Source organism: Myotis nattereri, assembly GCF_964212035.1.
Source record: "Myotis nattereri genome assembly, chromosome: 6".
NCBI lineage: Eukaryota > Metazoa > Chordata > Mammalia > Chiroptera > Vespertilionidae > Myotis > Myotis nattereri.
In genome coordinates this window covers 32,697,305-32,719,842 of record NC_138081.1, presented here as the reverse complement: position 1 = coordinate 32,719,842, position 22,538 = coordinate 32,697,305, and the positions used below count along the sequence as shown (strand labels likewise).

The 22,538-nt window shown below is 39.2% G+C and overlaps 1 pseudogene across 1 annotated transcript in view; it reads left to right on the top strand.

Moving 5' to 3' along the window:
- The first annotated feature begins 1,357 nt into the window (after positions 1-1,357).
- LOC308521609 (large ribosomal subunit protein uL6-like) overlaps positions 1,358-22,538 on the top strand; it is a 37,015-nt pseudogene continuing 15,834 nt past the window's right edge. Inside the window, exon 1 of the transcript in view lies at positions 1,358-1,464. The product of the transcript in view is annotated as a large ribosomal subunit protein uL6-like (transcript). The remainder of the gene's footprint in view (positions 1,465-22,538) is intronic.

Genomic DNA, 22,538 nt, shown 5'->3' with positions numbered 1-22,538 from the left:
AATGCTATACCCCCTGCCTCCAAGTCTAGGGATTCAAAAAAAAATTTTTAATACATAGCTCTATTCTCCTGGCTAAGTTCATATCCTCTTGATTTCAAGCCAACTTTTAATTGAATTCAGTTACTTTAATTGCTCCTCAGAGATGTCTATAAAATGTGCTCTCCCAGATTTCCTAGCAGAAGTGCCATTGTCTCTGCTCAGCATTCCCAAGCAGACAGCAAACTGCCATCAAGCTCCATCTTGCTCAACAATGACTCTTTAATGTGGTCATCTCATGTGCTTTGTATTTCAATTACAATTTAGAATGAATTAAAATCTATTTAAATGGATAGCTTCATCTCTTAGTGCTCTTGATGGAAATCCATTTCAGAACATTCTCTTTAAGGCAGAACAGAAAAAAAAGTGTGTCATATTATATATCCTTATGTTTATCTTGCTTATAATTTACTCTTACATTTTTGTTGATGTTCATTAACCAAATAAAATAGTTATGTATTTATGCCCTGTACTCTTCATAGATGAAGCATCAAAAGTTTATACTTAAGGATAGATTTAAGCATCCAGGATTTTTTACTTTAGTACTACTAAACAGAATTGAAAATCAGGCTGTTTATGGAAGTGAGTAAAGTTATTTGCTGTGGTATTGAAAAATCAGATTATAGTGTTTCAACATAAAAGTATCTCATGGAATATATTTTAAGGTTATAAAATCATTAATAATAACATCACGCAAGAGTATAGCAACTTATAGTGTATGAAGTAGTCCATTCCCATGTATTTGATCACTTACATTAACCCTGTGCATCATTATTCCTATTTTATAGATCAGGATTTGATTAACAATGGCCCGTGGGCTAAATCTGACCAGCCACTTGTTTGTGTAAATAAAATGATATTGGATTACAGCCATACCCATTCATTTACATATTGTGTATGGATGCTTTGCAGCTTTAAGGGTAGAGTTAAGTAGTCATGACAGAGAAGTATGGCCCACAAAATCTAACATATTTACTATCCTATCCTTTGTAGAAAAGTTTGTCGAACCCTGTTTATAAATTTCTAAAGTAAAATGGGAAAAGTTTGACTAATGTTTCCTATTTATGAATCTAATCCAATGCACACGTGGTTTGCTCAAGTAAAAATCCAACTCTTTTGAATCCAAGTCTAGGGTTATTTTCTTTTTAACATCACGTGAATATTAGCAAGAAACACCCGTCCTAACAGTGGAAAGTCTTTAGAACCTACTTTTATTGTATATGATTGAGTGGATGCTACTTGAGTGTACAGCGACTTAATGACCTGAAATCTACAAGGAATAGAAAGGATGTGAGAGGGAAAAACCAAGGCTTCAGGTATCATGTTCCACAAACAGTTTCCTGGTCCTGTGGTGCCAGCAGTACCAGGTGAAGAAACATTTGCCACAGTGGAATGCAAGTATTTGGAAGCCATAATTAAAACCACAAGGTACTCAAAGATAAGGAAGCACAGATTAGAATGGAAGTAAAAACAACCTGGGAACCAGTGCCCTGAATCCAACACTGTTGGGAACCTATAGTGCCCCTTCATCAGCCAGCAAGGGTGCCACGCATGCCTTGGTTGCAATGATTTTAGGCAAGTAGCTGAGATGCATAGTCCTGGTGGTATCTCAGGGATTTTGGATTTTCTTTTCCTTCTTTGCTGTAAAATTATGTTTACTAAACCCCCCAAGTACTAAGTTTGTGAGATATACTTTCATAATACTACTAATTTGAGGAAAACTCATTATTGCTGTACCAGCCAAACAAGTTCTTTTACCTGATTTCACATTTTCCAAAATACACAGGATAATAATGTCTTCGTTTAAATTTATTTTTTATTGTTGACAGTATTACAGATGTCCCCTATTTTCCCCTGCTTTGCCCCCCTCCACCCAGCCCCCACCCCACCCTAGGCATTCACCACACTTGTCTGTGTCCATGGGCTATGCATATAAGTTGTCAGTTAATCTCTTCTTGTCCCCCCACCTCTTCCCTCTGAGATCTGTCAGTCTGCTCCATACCTTCATGCCTCTGGAGCTATTTTGTTTGTCAATTTATCTTGTTCATTAGATTCCCACATATAAGTGAGATCAAAATAAGCTTATTTTGCTTAGCATAAGGGTAAGAGAACCTATATAATAAACAGGTAATATGCAAATTGACCATTACACCCTTGCACAAGATGGCTGCTCCTATGTGGTCACAAGATGGCCATCAGAGGAGGGCAGTTGTAGGCAATCAGGCCAGCTGGGGAGGGCAGTTAGGGGTGACCAGGTCAGCAAGGGAGGGCAATTGGGGGGGACCAGACCTGCAGGGGAGGGCAGTTAGGGTTGACCAGGCCAGCAGGGGAGGACAGATGGGGGTGACTGGGCCAAAAGGGAAGGGCAGTTGGGGGCAATTGGCCCAGCAGGTGAGCAGGGGAGATGTTAGGGGCAATCAGGCAGGCAGGCGAATGGTTGGGAGCCCCCTGAGGGGTCCCAGATTGGAGACGGTACAGGCTGGGCTGAGGGACACCCCTCTCCAGTGCACAAATTTCATGCACCGGGCCTCTAGTTTTTAATATTTACAAATCCTCTTGAAAATTTAAAATGCAATTTTTATAGTTTTAGAGTAGCTGGAAAGTAGACACAAAATTAAGGAAACATTTTAAATAGTTTTACCGCACTATAAATTACATTATATAATTAAAAATGCCAAAGAAGATGCATTAATAGGAAAGTATAAGTATTTTTGTAAAACAGTCATTTTAGTGTGGGATCTAAGGATAGGATCCAAATAGGTTTGAAATCTAGGATTCCATGTTCCTTAACATGCTTTATATATCCATTACCTCATTGAAAAATATTTGTTGAGCACCCAGTATTATTCTAGGTCCTGGAGATACATTAGTGAACAGAATAGAAAAATTCCCTGCTTCCTAGGTGTTTAGGTCATGGGGTGATAAGTGCTATGATTAGCAACAAACTCTCAGAGAGGAGTAGAGAGTGAAGAAGCAGGAGGATGGGGTCAGCCATTTTTACAGGTGGGTAGGTAAGACCTCTCTACTCTTTGAGAAGAGACTAAAAATTAGTGAGGAGGTGGGTCAGTCATATATCGGCAGCCAGAGGTGTTTCAAATGGTGGGAGTACCAAATGCAAAGGCATGAGATAGGTATGTGCTTAGTGTTTATGTGGAACTGCAAGGAGGATGGATGGGAAGGGTTGTTGATGGAAGATAAAGTCAGAAAGAACCAACCTTGAAGTTCCAAACAAACAAATAAAAATATACTGGACTTCCAGGGCACAGCTGTGCCCTCTGCTCTAACAGCTGCTTCTAGACAACTTGAGCTCTTAATGCTCCTCTGGTCATTGTGATAGGTTTTGCTGTATCAATAATAGATGCCTGGCTTTTTATCATAGAACTCACTATATCATTTCAACAAATACCATGATGATTAAACACATTTGACTTTCTTATTCCAATCTCTGTGCATGACTTGATAATTTCAAAGAATTTTACTACCTTATTCATAAAGGTCAGGTTTCTTAATGTCATTTTTCTTGAATATAAATTACATTTTAGGTTAGCACATTGCTTGCTTATATTTATTCAAATGTTTTCTTCCAATTCATAGCTCTATTTCCTTAGTGGGCTAATATGCTCTATTTTTATTTTTTCCTCCAAATAAATTATGACTTAAGATATGTTGATATAGAGGTCATATATGCTTAAATCACTTTGGCTTATAAATCACACCTTTGTAAGAGACTAAAAATTATATACCCCACGCCCACCTACAGAACACTAATAGATGAGTAAGTACCTCAATTTGCATATATTCCTTGATTTATGGATGTGATTCTTAAAAGTTGCATATACATATTCTCTCTCTATATATTTTTCATAAGAAACATGTCCATTAAAAAATGCAAAAAGTGTGAGGAAGGAAATATTCAGAACTAAACAGGATAATAGTTGTATTTATAATCATCTGCATTATTGCCTATGCATAAGTACATTTAAGTACATATACACAATTGTGTCATCCTGTATATAATAGTAGATAGCATAATTTTTAAAAAATGAAACACACAATACATTTTAGGGATGATGTGTTATAGAATTGTGCACTCGAAACCTGTATAATTTTATTAACCAGTTACCCCAATAAATTCACTAAAAAGGAAAAAAAAAATATATAATTTTTTGAAATACCCTAATAAAGTAAATTATGTATTTTTTAAAGATGTAAATTATTTTTATTTTAAATATATTTTTATTGATTTCAAAGAGGAAGGGAGAGGAAGAGAGAGACAGACACATCAATGATTAGAATCATTGATCTGCTGCCTCCTGCCCACCCCCTACTGGAGATCGAGCCTACAGCCTCAGCATGTGCCCTGATTGGGAATCAAACTGTCACTTCATGGTTCATAGGTCAATGCTCAACCACTGAGCCACACCAGCCACGAAAACAATTTGGAGATTCCTCAAAAAATTAAATATACCTCCCTCCCTATACTTCCCTGCGAGCAGACGTGGAAGCGCCTCGGTCTCGCTTTTTCTTATTCTCTCACCCTTCCCCTCTCTTTTTTTTTCTCCTTTTTTCCCCTTCCTCCCTTTCACCATTTCCCTTGGAGGCGCTTCCCCCGGGCTGGGGCAGAGCCAGTCTCCCTCCCCACCTCTCCCCGGCCCCCACCACCCTATGGAGAGAGGGAGCCCCTCCCCACCCGGGCACTAGCGGTGGCCATTAAAAAAATTTTTTTAAATAAAAAAAATTAAATATGCAACTGTTATTTTACTCTAGGATCCCACTTCTAGGAATATATCCTAAGAAACTTGCAACACCAATCAGAAAGAATATATGCACCCCTATGTTCATAGCAGTGACATTTATAATAGCTAAGATCTGAAATCGGCCCAAGTGCCCATCAGTAGATGAGTGGATAAAAAAGCTGTGGTACATTTACATCATGGAATACTACACAGCAGTAAAAAAGAATTCTAACCCTTTGAGACAGCATGGAGGGACCTGCAAAGTATTATGCTAAGTAAAATAAGCCTGTCAGAGAAAGATAAGTATCACATGGTCTCACTCTTATTTGGAATCTAAAGAACAAAATAAACTAATGAAAAACAATAGATCCAGAAACAAAGAAGCATAGAACAGACTGTCTAATCTCAGAGGGAAGGTGGGTGTGGGTGGGTGGGTGGGTGGGAAGAGATTAACCAAGGAATTTATATGCATATATGCATAGCCCATAAACACAGACACTGGTGTAATGAAGTCTGGGGAAGGGGGCGGGTACAAGCTAAAAAGGGGTCAATGGGGGGAATCTGTAATATTTTCAACAATAAAGACAAATTGAAAGAAATAAAAATGAAGTAAATCATGTAAAAATATATATTGTATTTTTCCAATTTCAAAGCAATAAAGTAGAAAAACTGATACTATAATGTGAAACCATTTATTTAAATTAAAATTTTCAAAATCATATATAGCACCCAGAATAATAAGAGTAAACAATAGTCAGGAAATAAACACAACAGTGTCAGGATAGGAGTTAACTGTGGATAAGGAGGATAGATAAAAGAATAGCGGGAAGAATGTTTATATATATATATATATATATGTATTAGAGGCCCAGTGCACAAAAATTTGTGCACTTGGGGGAAGGGGGGTCCCTCAGCCCAGTCTGTGCCCTCTCGCAGCCTGGGACCCCTCGGGAGATAACGACCTGCTGGCTTAGGCTTGCTCCCGGGTGGCAGAGGGCAGGTCCAGAGGGCAGGCCCAATCCCTAGGTGCAGCCCCTGGTCATGCTCAGAGCAGGGCCGATTGGGGAGCTGGGGCACCGCGCCCTGTCATGCACAGAGCAGGGCGGATCGGGAGGTTGTGATGCCACCCTCAGTCACACTCAGGTTAGGGCCGATTGGGGGGTTGGGGCACCGCCCCCTGTCACACTCAAGGCAGGGTCGATGGGGAGGTTGCGGCGCTGCCCCCTGTCACTCACAGAGCAGGGCCGATCAGGGGGTTGGGGCATCACAGCCTGTCACACACAGAGCCACAGGGTGAACAGGGGGTTGGGGAGCTCCCCCCTATCAGGCACAGAGCAGGGCTGATCAGGGGTTTGGGGCGCCTTCCCCTGTCATGAACAGAGCAGGGCGGATAGGGAGGTTGTGGCCCTGCCCCCTGTCACACACAGAGCCGCAGGGTGATCAGGGGGTTTGGGCGCTGCCCCCTGTCACGGTGATCCTCGTGCCAGGAGGCCTCGCGGCTCTTCTGATCCCAGTGCTGGGAGGCATTTTACCCTTTTACTATATAGGATAGAGGCCTGGTGCACGTGTGGGGGCCGGAATGTTTGCCCTGCAGGGTGTCCCAGATCAGGGTGGGGATCCCCACTGGGGTGCCTGGCCAGTCTGGGTGAGGGGCTGAGGGGTGTTTTCAGGCTGGCGGGTGACTGAAGCTCCCAACTGCTCCTGTTTTTCTTTCTTTTTTTTTATTCTGGGCCAGCTTTAGCTCTGAGGCTCCAGCTCACAGGCCTCCGCTGCTGAAAGCAGGTTTCTGGCCTTTGTTTACCTTCTGTATTTGAAACAATGTTGCGATCCTGCTGGCTGAAGCCCAGCGACTAAAGCAGGTTTCTGGGGTTTTGTTTAGCTTCTATATTTGTAACATAGTTGCTTAGAGTTGCAGCTCAGAGGCTGGCAGCGGCAGGCGAGGAATGTTGGGAGTCCTCCATCACTGAAGCAAGCAAGCCTCATGTTCGCTTTAAGCTGCCTGGCTGCCGGCCGCCATCCTGGCTGGCAGTTAATTTGCATATCACCCTGATTAGCCAATGGGAAGGGTAGCAGTCGTATGCTAATTACCATGTTTCTCTTTTATTAGATAGGATATGTATTTTATTGATTTCAGAGAGGAAAGGAGAGGGAGAGAAAGACAGAAACATCAATGATGAGAGAGAATCATTGATTGGCTGCCTCCTGCACACCTCCTACTGGGGATCCAGCCTGCCACTGGGGCATGTGCCCTTGACTGGAATTGAATATGGGACCCTTCAATCTGCAGGCCAACACTCTATCCACTGAACCAAACCAGCTAGGTTTTTTTTAATTCTTTATAAAATAATTCATGGGTCACATTGCAGAAATTGAACATTTGTTAAATCTGATTACAGTCATGTCTCACAATGGGAATAAAATCTCAGAAATGTGTCCTTAGGGGATTCCATCACTGTGTAAACATCATAGATGGTATATTCTACTACTCACCTAGGCTACACAATACTCTAGCCTATTGCTCCCAGGCTACAAACCTGTATGGCATGTTGCTGTACTGAATACTGTAGGCAATTTTGACACAATGGTAAGTATTTGTGTACCTATATATTTCTAAACACAGAAAATGTACAGCAAAAATATGGTGTAGGGCACTTTCCATGAACAGAGCTTGCAGGACTGGAAGTTGCTCTGGTTGGGTAGTGAATGAGTGAGTCTGAAGGCCTAGGACATTACCTTAGACTTTATGAACACTGAAGATTTAGGCTACACTTAATTTATGCAAAAATGTATTCTTCCTTGAATAACAAAATAATGTTCTTACATTTGTCATGGCAATATTTTATATATATATATATATATATATATATATATCTTGTCATGCAAGGGAAACAAAAGAAAACTGAACAAATGGAACTACATCAAACTAAAAAGTTTTGGCAACTACAAAGAAACCATCAACAAAATGAAGATAATCCACTGAATGGGAGAACATATTTATCAATGATACATCTGATAAGGGATTAACATCCAGAATTTATAAAGAACTTACAATACTCAACACCAAAAAACAAACAAAATAAACAATCCAATTAAGAAATGGGCAAAGGACTTGAATAGACACTTCTCCAAAGAGGACACACAATCTGGCCAAGAGACATATGATAAGATGCTCAATTTGACTAATCACCAGAGAAATGCAAATTAAAACCACTGAAATATCACCTCAACCCGTCAGAATGGCTAACATCAAAAAGTCAACAAACAAGTGTTGGTGAGCATGTGGAGGAAGGGGAACCATTGTGCACTGATGGTAGGAGCAGCCATTGTGGAAAGCAGTATGACGTTTCCACAAAAAGTTAAAAATAGAACTGCCTTCTGACCCATGGATTCTACATCTGGGAATTTATCTGAAGAAACCCAAAAAACTAATTTGAAAGAATATATGAAGCCCTATGTTCATTGCAGCATTATTTACAATAGCCTAGATATGGAAGCAGACCAAGTGCCCATCTGTAGATGAGTGTACAAGAAAATAAAAAAATCTGTAGTACATTTATACCATGAAATACTACTCAGCAGTAAGAAAGAAGGAAATCTTATCTTCTGTGACAGCATGGGTGGAACTAGAAATGATTATGCTAAGTGAAATAAGCCAGTCAGAGAAGACAAGTACCATATGATTTCACTTATATGTGGAATCTAAGAAACTATTTAGACTAACAAAGTGGAGACAAACTCATGGATACATAGAACAGATTGACAGCTGTCAGGGAGGAGGGATGGGAGCTGGGTCAGATGGGTGAAGGGCTTAAACAAAGAAAAAAAAAAACCCTCATGGACACATAGTATGGTGATTGCCAGAGGGAAGGGGGTGGGAGGACGTAGAAGAGGGTAAAGGAAGGGGGGGGGGATAAATGGTGATGGAAGGAGACTCGACTTGGGCTGATAAACAGATAATACCATATACAGATAATGCATTGTAGAATTGTATTCCTGAAACCTATATGATTTTATTAAACAATGTCACCCCAATAAATTCAATTAAAAATGGCAATAAATTTTATCAAAAGATAGTGTTAAAAAATGCAAACATGTACAGTGATAAGTTATTTACAATATATATGTTAATATTTACCATCAGGCTTAAAGATAACATAGAGATCTACAAATGTTTGTACTTAACAAGCTGACATCAATAATTGTCTAGCTAATTGAACTTTATCAATGATTCAAGAAAGAACCTGATTAAAATGATTAACATGGTGCTTTAGCTTTGACATTAAGTTCCTTTAAAGTCAACTTAAAAAGAAATCTTTGAAAAGGTTAAAAAAAAATTAGTTGCTAATCTAAGAACGTTGACTGGGCTAAAGGAAAAATGACACAAGTATCATCTATACCAATGACCTAGTGTCCTGGAATTAGAACAATTTAGTCTCCCCGACTTCTGATACAGATAAAAGAGACAATGGCAAAGGAAATAATTGATGCAGGAGATTGATAAATTAGAAGGAAAGATGATTGTTCTGGATTATGCAGTAGCTTCCAACTGGCCTCCACTTTGCTACACTCCAATAAAGATTGCTTTTTGTTTCAAACTAATTTCTCTAAAACATTATTTTTAGAATGTCATTCCCCAGTTCATAAAATTTTGTATATCAAAAGTACACTTCTCTGCTAGTCTGTTAAGATGTTTGGTAATCTTACTTCATCCTATCTTCCCAGGCACATTTATGTGTTTTTTTTTCTTGAGTCAGAATTATTTATTTCATCAGCTCACAGTGGCATCATGATAATTTTACTCTCCAATTCTGTTTTAAAGTTATTTTCTAGCTATACATTAAGTTGTGTTTAATAAACATATTCCCTAGCTCCTCTTTTATATAAGACACCATAAAAGATGCTAAAATGAATCCAAATACTGCCCTTCCTGCTGCAAAGTCCATGTTACATGCTAATGCTGAGAACATATAGGTAAGGAAAGAATAAATGAATGGTGCTATTATAAATACTTTTTTCATCCAAGGGCCAGAATTTATTAGAAATGCAGAATCTTAGGTTCTACTCTAGACCTACCTAATCAGAATCTGTCTTTTAATTAGATCCTGGATGATTCATAGGTACATAATTTTTTTAAAAGGTCACAGGTTTATACCGCAAAATTTGGCATTCTTTCTTGTACATCATCTATATTATTACTCATTTACCTGAAAAACTAGTTCATCTCTTAATTGCCAAGCTCAGAGGTAGGCACATGCCTCTGAATCCCCTTGTGGCAATGATTGACTTGGTATAAAATAGGCCTTAAATAAATGCTTGTCTACTGATTACATTCAGACATTGCCAAGACTTTAATAATTCATAAACACGACCTGGCTGGTTTTGCTCAGTGGATGAAGCATAGGACTGCAGACTGAAGGGTCCCTGTTCAATTCCGGTCAACCACATATGCTCATGCTGTGGGTTTGATCCCCAGTTGGGGGCATGCAGGAGGCAGATGTTCAATGATTCTCTCTCATCATTGAAGTTTCTGTCTCTCTCTCCCTTCCTCTCTGAAATCAATAAAACATATTTTAAAAAAATAATTCATAAACATTGTATTTTATATACAACACTTAGTAATGACGGAAAATGTGGTCATATAATTCCACCATAGTAGCCAGAAAAAAAAAAAACACATAAAAAACATTTAATATTGATACAGTAATCTAACACATAATTGATATTGAAAAATTTCTATTTTCCTAGTATATAATGTTCCTTTTAGGTTTTCAGAAACTATCCAGCCCTGGCTGGGTGGCTTGGCTGGTATGTGCCCTAACCCCTATTAAGAGGATATTTGGAGATGGGGGCCTATGAAGGGTAATTAGGTTTAGGTGAGGCCATGACCACAGGACCTTCATGATGGGATTAATATCCTTATAAGAAGAGAAAGAGACTGGAGGTTGCTTTCTCTTGTTCACCTGAAGACACAACAAGAAGGTGGCCATCTGCAAGCTCAGGAGAGAGCCCTCACTGGAACCCGGCCACGCTGGGTTTTGATCACAGATTTCCAACATCCAGAATGGTGAGAAAACAAGTTTCTGTTGTTTAAGCCACCCAGTCCATAATACTTTGTTATGGCAGCTTGAGCCAATTAAAACAAGGACCTTCTAAAAAACACAAAAAAAACGAAACAACAAAAAAACCCCCACACAAAACAACAACAAAAAACTAAGTAAAAAAAACAAGGACCTTCTTTATAATGAAAAAGCTCCTTATCTATGTTAAAGAATCAAGTCATAAACCTTACATGTTTTCAAAGATAAGTGAGTCCTTTTATTTTCCTATGCCTAGAAATGTATGTGAAAATTATGTCTTTGAGTACTTGTTTTAGAAGATATTTGTAATAGTTTGAGTTATTGTTCAGAAAATATTAACTCCCCTCCTGGTCCCTCTTTGGATGGAATGTACCTTTTGTCTCCATATATGTTGGATTTGGCCATGTGTTCTTTTGGCCTCATGGTAGGCTGAATCTACCTTTTGACTCTGGGCTTAGCCATGTGACTTGCTGTGACCAATGGATTATAGCAATGGTGATGCAAGCAAAGGATTGTGCTAGCCCACTAGAGCTTGCATCTTGTTTTGTTCACCATGGTCATGTGAAGAGCATTCCCTGGGTAGTTGCTGTCCCTTCATCTCAGGCCTCTGAATGCAAACATATTAAGTAAAACAAGGGTGCCTAGCAAGGAGCCAACTCATCTGTGTGGCTCAGCTGTTGAGCATTGACCCAGGAACCAAGAGGTCACCAGTTCAAGTCTTGGTTAGGACACATGCCTGGGTTGCTGGCTCAATCCCCAGGAGGGGCTGTGCAGGAGGCAGCTGATCAATGATGTTCCTTTCTCATCTGTTCCTCTCTCATCGAGGTTTCTATCACTCTATTCCTCTCCCTTCCTCTCTCTATAAAAATCAATAAAAAACATATTTTTAAAATAGATCCTGAGATGTATGACAAATATACTTGTTTTAATATGCCACTGAGATTTTGTATTTGTATAAAGAGCAAAGCTGCCCGATAATATATGCTTTCATTTTGAAGCAATTTAAATTATTTTTATTACATGTATCTTCTTCCCCTCCCCACCTAGTCAATGGCTTATACATATTAAAAGAAATTCTTCGTTTAGAAGCTTCATTGAAAGAATTTGTCCTGTATTTGTATTGTAATGGGGAAATAGATTTCTGGAAAATCAGTGTTGAATAAATATGGACACTATCTACCTTTAAACTTCAGAACAAGATTACATGTTGTCTCCAAGTACTAAATTTTATAGTTTGTTTTCAGTTTATTAAGAGAAGTGCTAAATCTCAAGAATCCAAAGCCTGTTTTAGAAAGCTCAGGAGGATGTAGCTTTTCTAGAAAAATATAGTATCCATTTATAATCTATAAGGGTGTTTTGATCTTTTTGGTTGAGATATAGAGAACATCTTTTAGTATTTTTATTTTGTATCTTCAGTTCAATGGAGAAATACAGGTTGTGCTATTTAAATAGTATTTATCAATTATAAATTTCATGCCTGGAATTCTCTAAAAGTAAATACAAAGATACATACCAGAGAGAATAATCAGTCAAAAATCAATCATTTATAGAGTTTCTTTTTGTTTTGTTTCATTTTGTTTTGGCAGAGAATTGTTGCAGGCAATAGACTCAAGAGGGTAGGAAAGAGTGGATTTATTTTGCTTTGTATTGCATATCAAGTACTCGCCACTTAATAGTATGAAATAAAATTTGCTGAATTAATGAATAAGTAAATAAATGAATTTAATATTGATAAGGATCAATAATATTTCACTGATGCTATAAACCTGGTGAAATATCAGCATCAGATACTTAATGAGAGGCAGAATAATGATACCCCAAAGTTGTCCATGTCCTATTCTCCAGACCCCATGAATATATTAGGTTACATGTCAGAGATTGAAGGTGAATCGAAGGTTGCTTAAGTGTGGAAGAAGGAGGCAGAAAACTCACAGGGATGTGATGTGAGTGGGACTAGATTCACCTTTGTTAGCCTTCAGGGTGGAAAAAGGGGAACCACAGGGTGGAAGAAGGAAACATCTATCCAGAGCCTGTATATATAGACATGTAGCCCTGATGCAGCCGTGATTGTGCCTTGATTTTAGCTCTGTGAAACCTGTGTTAGACTTTGGACTTCCAGAACTGGAAGATAATAAAAAATGTGTGGTATATTATACCAAGTTTATGATAATTTGTTAAAGCAGCAAAGGGGGGGAACTAAAACAGCAAACTATTCTGTTTAGTTGATTTTATCTGATTGCTGGAACAGGCTAAGTTTGCTTGCAAAGTCTGTCAAGGGATTGCAGCTGCTGTTAGTCCCTTGACCATCAAGCAAGTCTGCCTTTAAATTGAAGGCCACTATCTTTTATGGAATACTTTGTTTTAGGAAAAAAAGAAAAACATGTGCAGCTGTGATGGCAGAAGGAGATATCCCCTCACATGTTATCATTACTAAGTCTGGTAATTAGTAGGAGTCCTGTCTTAGTCACCCTGAGCTTCCTGTGAGAGCTTTTCCTTCTACACTGGTCGCTGAGTCTTGGGCTTATAAAAAGGCAGCGCTGATTGCTTTAGAGTATACCGCTTTGTTCATTTCATAGGTAACTAGGAGTTTCATTCAAAGGTTACAAAAACAGACATACAAACCAACAACAAACATCACACATACACACACAAACTATGGAATATGTGTGCTTACAGAAAACTGAAAAGCACAAATACAAAAACTAGAAATTATCATTTTACTTAATTGGCACTTTTTCCTGATTAACCCACACTAATAAAAGAGAAACATGCAAATCAACCATGATTCCACAACTTCGTTACACCCACCAGCCAATCAGAGTGACTATGCAAATTAACACAACACATATGGTGGTTAATTTGCATATGCAGGCTAAGAGCAAAGACTGAAGATGACTGAAGATGGCGGCGGCCTCCGAGCTGGAGCGAGCAGGAGGCTTGGGTTGCTCCTGGAGATGGAGGAAGCCAAGCTTCCCGCCAGCTCTGAACTCCACTCAAGGAGTGGTTGGGGGCCTGGGTCGCTGGGTGGCGGGGGGGGGGGGGGGGGGATCAGGCTTCCAGCCCACTCTGGGCTCCGCTCAAGGAGTGGCTGGGGGCCTGGGTCGCTGGGTGGCGGGGGGCGGGGGGGGGGAGGGGGAGATCAGGCTTCCAGCCCACCCTGGGCTCCGCTCAAGGAGTGGTTGGGGGCCTGGGTCGCCAGGGGTGATCCAGGCTTCCAGCCAGCCCTGGCCTCCCTCGAGGAGTTGGAAAAAAAAAAGGAGGGGCTGGGAGCAGCCAGAGTGGAGAAGTCAAGCCTTGCTGCTGCAGCTGGACCAAAGACCTGGGTCCCGGGTGCTGGAGGAAAACCGGTACTGGCAGCCAGGGGAAGGAAGGCCAATTGCGCAAATCTTCGTGCAACAGGCCACTAGAAAAAATATAATTCCCAACATAGAGAAAGCAGCCTATGAATATGAAACATTTCAAAATATCTGCTATATAAGAATAAGCTGGTGATTGGAGATTAATGGTTATTAAATTAACATGTTTATTTTGAATTTAGAAATCTAAAAAAATTAAATGCAGACACAACTATTCTAAAGAAGTATTTTATTCCTAAAGTAGATTCTTTATATTTCCTGTCTTTATTAAGCTGTCTTAATTTCCCCCTAAATTAAATAAAAAGTAAATATAATAATGGAAAACTATATGCTTAGTTATAACTTGCCCTTACACTTTTTAACAATTACAAAATTAGTTTAATTTTTAAGCCAAATTTATCTTTGAAATAGTTTCTTCTAAGATTACTTGTGCTGTTTTATAATTTAGAAGAGTCATGATTATTGTTGCTATTTCTTTCCTACATGCACAGGTAAAAATAAAATAAACCTATGGATACATAGAGGTGGAAGAGAGAGAAAGAAGGTGAAGGGATTAACCAAAGAATATATATGCATAACCTGTAGACACAGACAACAGTGTGGTGAAGGCCAGAGGGAAGGGGGGATCAGGCTGGGTAGAGGTGGGCAAAGTGGAGGGGGGAGGGTAGGGAGATGGGGACATCTGTAATAGTGTCAGCAATAAACATAAACTTTAAAAAGTAAAGCTGAAGCCTTAAAAATGTGAAAAATAAATTAAATTCTGAGGATTTGGGTATATGACTTTAGCTTTTATTTATTTATTTTTAATCCTTACCTGAGAATATATTTTTATTGATTTTAGAGAGAGATGAAGGAGAGAGAGAGAGAGAACATTGATGTGAGAAGAGAAAGTTGCCCAGCGCCCGCCACCACCCCCCCCCCGCCCCCCCCGCCATGCATCTTGACCAGGCATCGAATCTGCAACCTAGGCATGTGTTCTGACCCAGAATCCAACCTGCAACCTTTTGGTATATGAGAAGATGCTCCAACCAACTGAGCCACCTGGCCAGGGAGAGAAATTTAGCTTTTAACAAATATTTTTAATGAAGCTATTTTGATATATGTAATAATCTGGATGATATATCCTATAATTAACAGTATTTCTTTAACTGTTTTGTATATTGAGCCAATTCAAGGCTAGGCTTTACCCTTGTCTTATTGCTTCTATGTGATTTTGTGTCATTATCAATTAAGTATCAATGTTGAAAGTTTGATCTGATGAAATATGTAACCTATTATTTTTCAGAAATTAAATGATATTCACCTATTATTTTAAGGCTTAATCACTTAGATATGACAAAACTTATTTAAAAATCTATTTTATTTTATTGTTAGAAGAAATGATTAAAAAGCAAATTGTCACAGAAGAATAATGTATAGCATTTTTCATATTCATTCATACTAATGTATATGTTATTTAAAAGGAGTGGAGGTATAGCATAGTTGAGTGGGGGAAGCATAGAGTTAGTTACTTGTTCATACCAAGAAATATACACATTACTGTAATGATGAATCAGCTTTCTATATAATACTGTCACCACAAAACTGACTGAAATCTATTTGAATTTGGTATAGTTCTTTGCAAAGTGTCTTTATCCTTGTGCTGTTTTATAATATATCTGTAAAAATCTGAAAATAAGCTTAAAGTGAATTTTTAAAAATAATTCTCTCACCAATTTGTTTTTCCCAGCATGAATATATTTTTCCTGTCAGTTATGTTAACTTGATCTTATACTTTCTTAATGTTTCATTCTCACTTTTATACCTATCTACTCTTTTGAAACAATTGTGTGATAAAGACCAAAATGTTCATAGGAAGGAGGCTCTAGATGGCTTAAAGACTTGTATGTACCATATTTTTACAAGAAAATGTATGAGAAAATATTAAACAATTTTCAAAGGCACACATCATAAAAAAATCCAACCATTAGAATTATGTAAATATTGAGTATTTTTCTGTAGCGTAAAACAACACAGATGATAGAATGGAAGAAGACATTGTCATAACCAACATTGTGTTTTATATCTCGAATATACAAGTGATTTCTTCACTAAAATGAAGAAATCAGCCAAAATAGAAAAATGAGCAAATGATTATGAAAAAGCAATCACCAGAAAAGTAAACCCCAAATCTTAGTAGCATACGAAGATATTTCAAAGTTATTGTAATCATATAAATGCAAATTAAAAAAAAAACACGTGATTTTACTATATTATTTGGCCTGACAAAGTGGAAAGCATTGGGAGCTGTATGGGATTTGGAACGCTCAGGTCCCTCTGGTGGGATTATAGATTGGTGCAGGTATCCTGGAGAAAAGTGTACTAGTTCTTAGTCATCAATTACCTTCCTTAATATCAGTCCCAGAGTAATTTTTTACAAATCCTGAGGGGATTATGTATGTCTCTGTTCCTTGAAGCAAGGTATCTGTGGAAGTGAGCAGTTGGAAGCATATTGGATTTCCACTAATGAGGGAGTGAATAGGCAAAATATGCTTGATGCATACTATGTTGTACTGCTATTAGAAGCAACTTATTTGAAGTCCACATGGCAACACAGGCAGATATTAAAAGCATAGTGCTTAGCAAAAAAGGCAGAGAAAGAGAATTAGTCACATAACACACGAACCTTTATAAAAATTAAAAATATAGGCACATAAAAACAATAATATACATTTTGAAAAACTACATGCAGATGCAAGAGTAAATGGTTGCTCCTGCAGAGAGGTTGAATTAGAATATAGGGTGAAAGAATATAAATAAATTAAGAAAAATGGGAAAATAACAACCCCCTCCAGACTAACCAGCTGGCTGATATTGAACCTTAATGATGGATCCAGAATGACCAAATAATAAATGGCTCCTTAGATGTTTCAATAATAAAATGTGGTATTAACATAATCTTTACATTAAATGACTATGACTAGGCAATTATCTGATATCTGTTAAAAAATAGAATGAAGCCTTAAATATGGGGGATTAAAACGTATGAGGGATGAAGAGTGATTCTACTGGGTAGAACTGTAAACCAAGTCACTATCTGTCAAAATATTTATAATCTGTTTGTTTGTTTTTAATTAACTAAAATCCCACATATAGAACATAAATCTCTAAAAGGTGTATGCTACTCATAAGCCCATTGAGATACAGTTACTGAGTGTGGGTTTTGAATTAGTTTCTCATAGGAAGATAAAGCACGGGTTGGTGACTGGTATAAAAGTGCATTTCCCCAGAAAGAAGGCTGATCAATGTGTAGGGAAATATTTTAAAATGCTCATTTGCCATTTGAATGAGTGGTATCATCATTATTTCAGAAAGCGGGGAGGGGGGGACTATCTCCATGAATATACACTACCCACTAATAGGAATGACAATTTTCCTTTCTTCGTTAGATGAAAACTGATTAAAAGAGAATATGCTGAGGAAATGTTGTTAGGAACATTCTTGGACACATCAAAAAGGAACTGAACTTTCATCAGAGGGCACCAAGCAGCTTGTCTCTTTCTGTCTAGGCATTCCACATTAGATGCTACCATCCTTCTATTCACTTAGCTTTTAGTTTATAGGAATTACTGTTTTCATTTCATTCCAGGCAACTGGAAGAGTTAATAGTTGGCACCCCATTTGAAACTTTTTTATGGAAATAATAAAAACATGCAATGATATTCATTTCAGTACTGCAAACCTATTAGCAATGTCTGTTAGGAAATGTCTAGATATAAAAATGTGTCCTTGTGACAGAAACAACTGCATCATTAAATAGTTGTTCCAGTATACTCTCCTTATTAAGAGTCAATTTGGACTTTATCAAGGCCAAAATACACTTAATTGTGTGAGCATAGCATGTTACAAAAAGAATAATTATCCAATTCTGTGACCAGAGGTAGGAAAGAGCCTGTGTTGAAAATAATTGGATAGAGATGAATATCCCCTGCTTGACCTAATGTACTCTTTTTTCTATCTATGGTACGACATAAAACTTGCAAGAATATGCTACTACACCAGTATAAGCTCAATTTCATATAAACTCTTATGATGCTTACTAATTTCAAACTAAACCAAATGACTTGATTTAGGTTGTATGGGCAGTACTGTCCCCACCTCAAGCCAGGATGGGCATGGGTCGCTGAAAGGCTAGTATCAGGAAAGGAGATTCCAAGATCACTGAGGTAGTTTTGTGTTGTCCTAAGGATGTAACAAAGGAATATACCTTCTCTCTTAATTCCTCCCTCTCAGGTATGGATGAAAAGAGCAGAAAAGGGCTAACTTCTGAGAGTTAGACTTAGTAAAACCAGGATTTCCCAACTGAGATATGTTTATTTATTTTGAAGAATATTTTCATGTCAAAACAAAATGCTTGATTTAGAAGAGGCATTTCTTTGAAAAAAATAAATAGTATCAACCTTTAAATATTTTAAAGTAATTGTAGAATTATCACCTTCCACAGAATTAATCTCCTGGCTGTAATATTTGGCATTATTCCTATGGGAATTCAAGCAACTAAAATGTTGTGACAAAATGCTTTTTATCTTCTTTCTTTCTTTCTTTCTTTCTTTCTTTCTTTCTTTCTTTCTTTCTTCCTTTCTTTCTTGCCTTCCCTTTCCTTTCATTTACTTTCTTTTTTTCTTGCCTAATTATGTATTGTACTGCAGTTAGAATCACCAACCATAACATTTAAGATGACAGGCAGTAAGAATGTCTTGAATCATTTGCATTATCAGCACAGCCATTCACTGCTGGGTCCAATTCAGATGGATATGGAAACAATAGGGAACTTATGCATAGCTCAAGTGCCAGTCACTATATGTGTGAAAGGAAATACTTTCTTCTACTACTATATTTCTTTATATGTATATATTATGTTCAGATATTTGACTGTTGTTTATTTTACTTAAGCCAGAACATACATTTTATTTTGACCAAATTTTTTGAGATATGGTTGCTTTAGATTGCTTTTTAATAGAATACTGTGTTTGAGTTAAAATATCTTATATGTAACAATTTGTCAAAATGTATTTTCATATTTTAAGTGCATTAGCATAATTAAGAAAATTTAGACTCAGTGATGGCTTGTGATAATGAATAGCCCAGCTCAGGATGCTGGAAATTTTTCACCAATCTCCAGAACTTCTGATGGAGAGATTAAGAAAGAAACTGTTGCTCTATCTCATCTCATTTTTAAACTCTCTAACTCACTGTCATAGGGAAAAGATAATTTATACTAGACTGTGTTATAAAGATGGTAGTTTTATTCATTTTAAGACTTCAGAATTTATTATTTTTACCTTTGAAAAAATTCTTATAGGTATCCATGTTTTATAACCAAAAACTGTGATTATGAATTTACATTGCAATTTTAATCGTGGTCACATGGAAAATTAAAAAGTAGAATGTGAAGATTTTCTTTAGTAAAATAGAGTTAAATGGCACCACCAAACCATGCTACTTAGGCAGCAAATGATGCACTTATGTCAGAAAGAGAGAGAGAGGGAGAGAGAGAGAGAAATTTATCAGAAAAATTCAGCACATGCTTTGGCCTCAGTGGGATATCTGGCATCAAAGTGGCATTTAGCCTCAAGCAATGAAAGAAGAGTAAACTTTTATTGTCAGTAGCGTGGGAAAGATAGTGTCTGGTCATAAACCTAGGTCTGGAGTCCTATCATCTTTGAATCTTAAAATCTCCTGAATGGTAAATAGTCTAAAAGTTTAGTGTGATGGTCATCTGAAAATAACTGTACCTGACAATAAATTATTCAGTCTTTTCCATATGATGTTGATAATAATATATTGTAGTATTTACAACATGCAAAGATGTGATCTCTTACAGATATAGCCCAACCAACTTTGAGGCAAATGTATTATTTTTACCTGTAATTTTTCTGTGGGAACACACGAAAGCTCAGCATAGATTGCCTGTGGTCAGTAGAGAATATGCAATAAGTGTAGATTTTGAACATTGTTCATTAGATTCTATGGGCTTTGCCAATTTATAGCACTAGAATTACCTCCAAGTGTTATTTGGAAGGATAAAGTTTTGACAGCTTTAGAGTACAGAATTATTTTTAATAACATGGTTTGGGAAGTTGAAACATTCTTTAAAGTAGAGGTTGTAGCAATGTGGGAAGAACACTGAATTACAAGTCAAGAATCAGGGTTCAGGTTTTGGAAGTACCATTTAAGAGTTGTGTGAATTGCACAAGTAGATGGCTTTCTAGGTCTCATTTTGCCCGTTTAGAAAATGATCATAAATACTTGTCCCTCTTATTTCTCTGGATCATTAGAAGGTTCAAGAACAATATCTGCATTATTATAACATATAATATAACATAATCCTATCTAATAATAGAGAAACATGGTAATTAACCGTAACTTTGCTACCCTTCCCATTGACTAATGAGTGAGATATGCAAATTAACTGCCAGCCAAGATGGCTGCCAGCAGCCATGCAGCTGAAGCGAACGTGAGGCTTGCTTGCTCCAGTGACGGAGGAAGCCAAGGTTCCCCGCCTGCCTCAGCCCAGCTCTGAGCTCCGGATGCAACAATGTTGCAATTATAGAAGCTAAACAAACTCCAGAAACCTGCTTTCAGCCGGCAGGGGGCTCAGAGCTTAGAGCGCCAGTGATGGTAACAGAGTTTCAATTATAGAATCTAAACAAACCCAGATACCTGCTTTCAGCCAGCCACGGCCTCAGAGCTGGAGCCAGCTTTCAGCTCCAGTGACAGCCATAGAAGGTAAATAAATCCCAGGATAAAAAAAAATAAAAGAAGAAAAAAAGAGGCTGGGAGCTTCAGTCACCTGCCAGCCTGAAAACGGCCCTCAGCCCCTCACCCAGACTGGCCAGGCACCCCAGTGGGGAACCCCCACCCTGAAGGGGGTGTGACTAGCTGCAATCAGCCATCAGCCCAACATCCAGGCTGTCCAGGCACCCCAGTGGGGACCCCCACCCTGAAGGGGGTGTGACCAGCTGCAAACAGCCATCATCCTGTCATCCAGGCTGGCCAGGAACCCCAGTGGGGACCCCCATCCTGATCCGGGACACCCTTCAGGGCAAACCAGCTGGCCCCCACACGTGCACCAGGCCTCTATCCTATATAGTAAAAGGGTAATATGCCTCCCAGCACCGGGATCAGCGGAGCCGCGAGGCCTCCTGGCACCAGGATCACCGTGACAGGGGGCAGCGCCCAAACCCCCTGATCGCCCTGCGGCTCTGTGTGTGACAGGGGCTGGGGCCACAACCTCCCTATCAGCCCTGCTCTGTTCGTGACAGGGGAAGGCACCCCAACCCCCTGATCAGCCCTGCTCTGTGCCTGATAGGGGGGAGCTCCTCAACCTCCTGATCACGCTGCGGCTGTGTGTGACAGGGTGCAGCGCCCCAACCCCCTGATCGGCCCTGCTCTGTGTGTGACAGGATGCGGCGCCCTATCACCCCCCCCCCCCCACGGGCCCTGATCTGTGTGTGACGGGGTAGAGCCATAACCTCCCCATCGGCCCTGCCCTGAGTATGACAGGGTGCGGCACCCCAACACCCTGATCCGTCCTGCTCTGTGTGTGACAGGGGGTGGCACCGCAACCCTCTGATGGGCCCTGCTCTGTGCGTGACAGTGGGTGGCACCGCAACCTCCCCATTGACCCTGCCTTGAGTGTGACAGGGGGCAGTGCCCCAACCCCCCAATCAGCCCTACTCTGAGCATGACTGAGGGTGGCATCGCAATCTCCCGATCCGCCCTGCTCTGTGCATGACAGGGGCAGCGCCCCAACTCCCCCATCGGCCCTGCTCTGAGCCTGACCAGGGGCTGCACCTAGGGATTGGGCCTGCCCTCTGCCACCCAGGAGCAGGCCTAAGCCAGCAGCAGGTCATTATCTCCTGAGTGGTCCCAGACTGCGAGAGGGCACAGGCCGGGCTGAGGGACCCCCCTTCCCCCCGAGTGCACAAATTTTTGTGCACCGGGCCTCTAGTATATATATAAAGAAATACAGTAGTAAAAGAAAGTATTTCCTTTCACACATATATCCACATTCAGTAACCTGAAAAAATAGTCTATATAGAAATGGGCCACACAGATCAGAAAGCCTGTAGACTAACTAGACCCTTTCTCTTATTTTTTGGACCACTAAATGTTTAGCAAACATGGTTAAATCATGTTATTGGGAAATCAGTGTTGGAACCTGAAACATGACTTTAGGGATACTGGAAAAATGCCCCTTCTCCTTCCCCCATGACCTCCCCACTTTCCAAGCTTCCCAGAAATTGTTTTACTTTAATTTCTTAGAGATTTTTATGAGAATATCTTTTAAT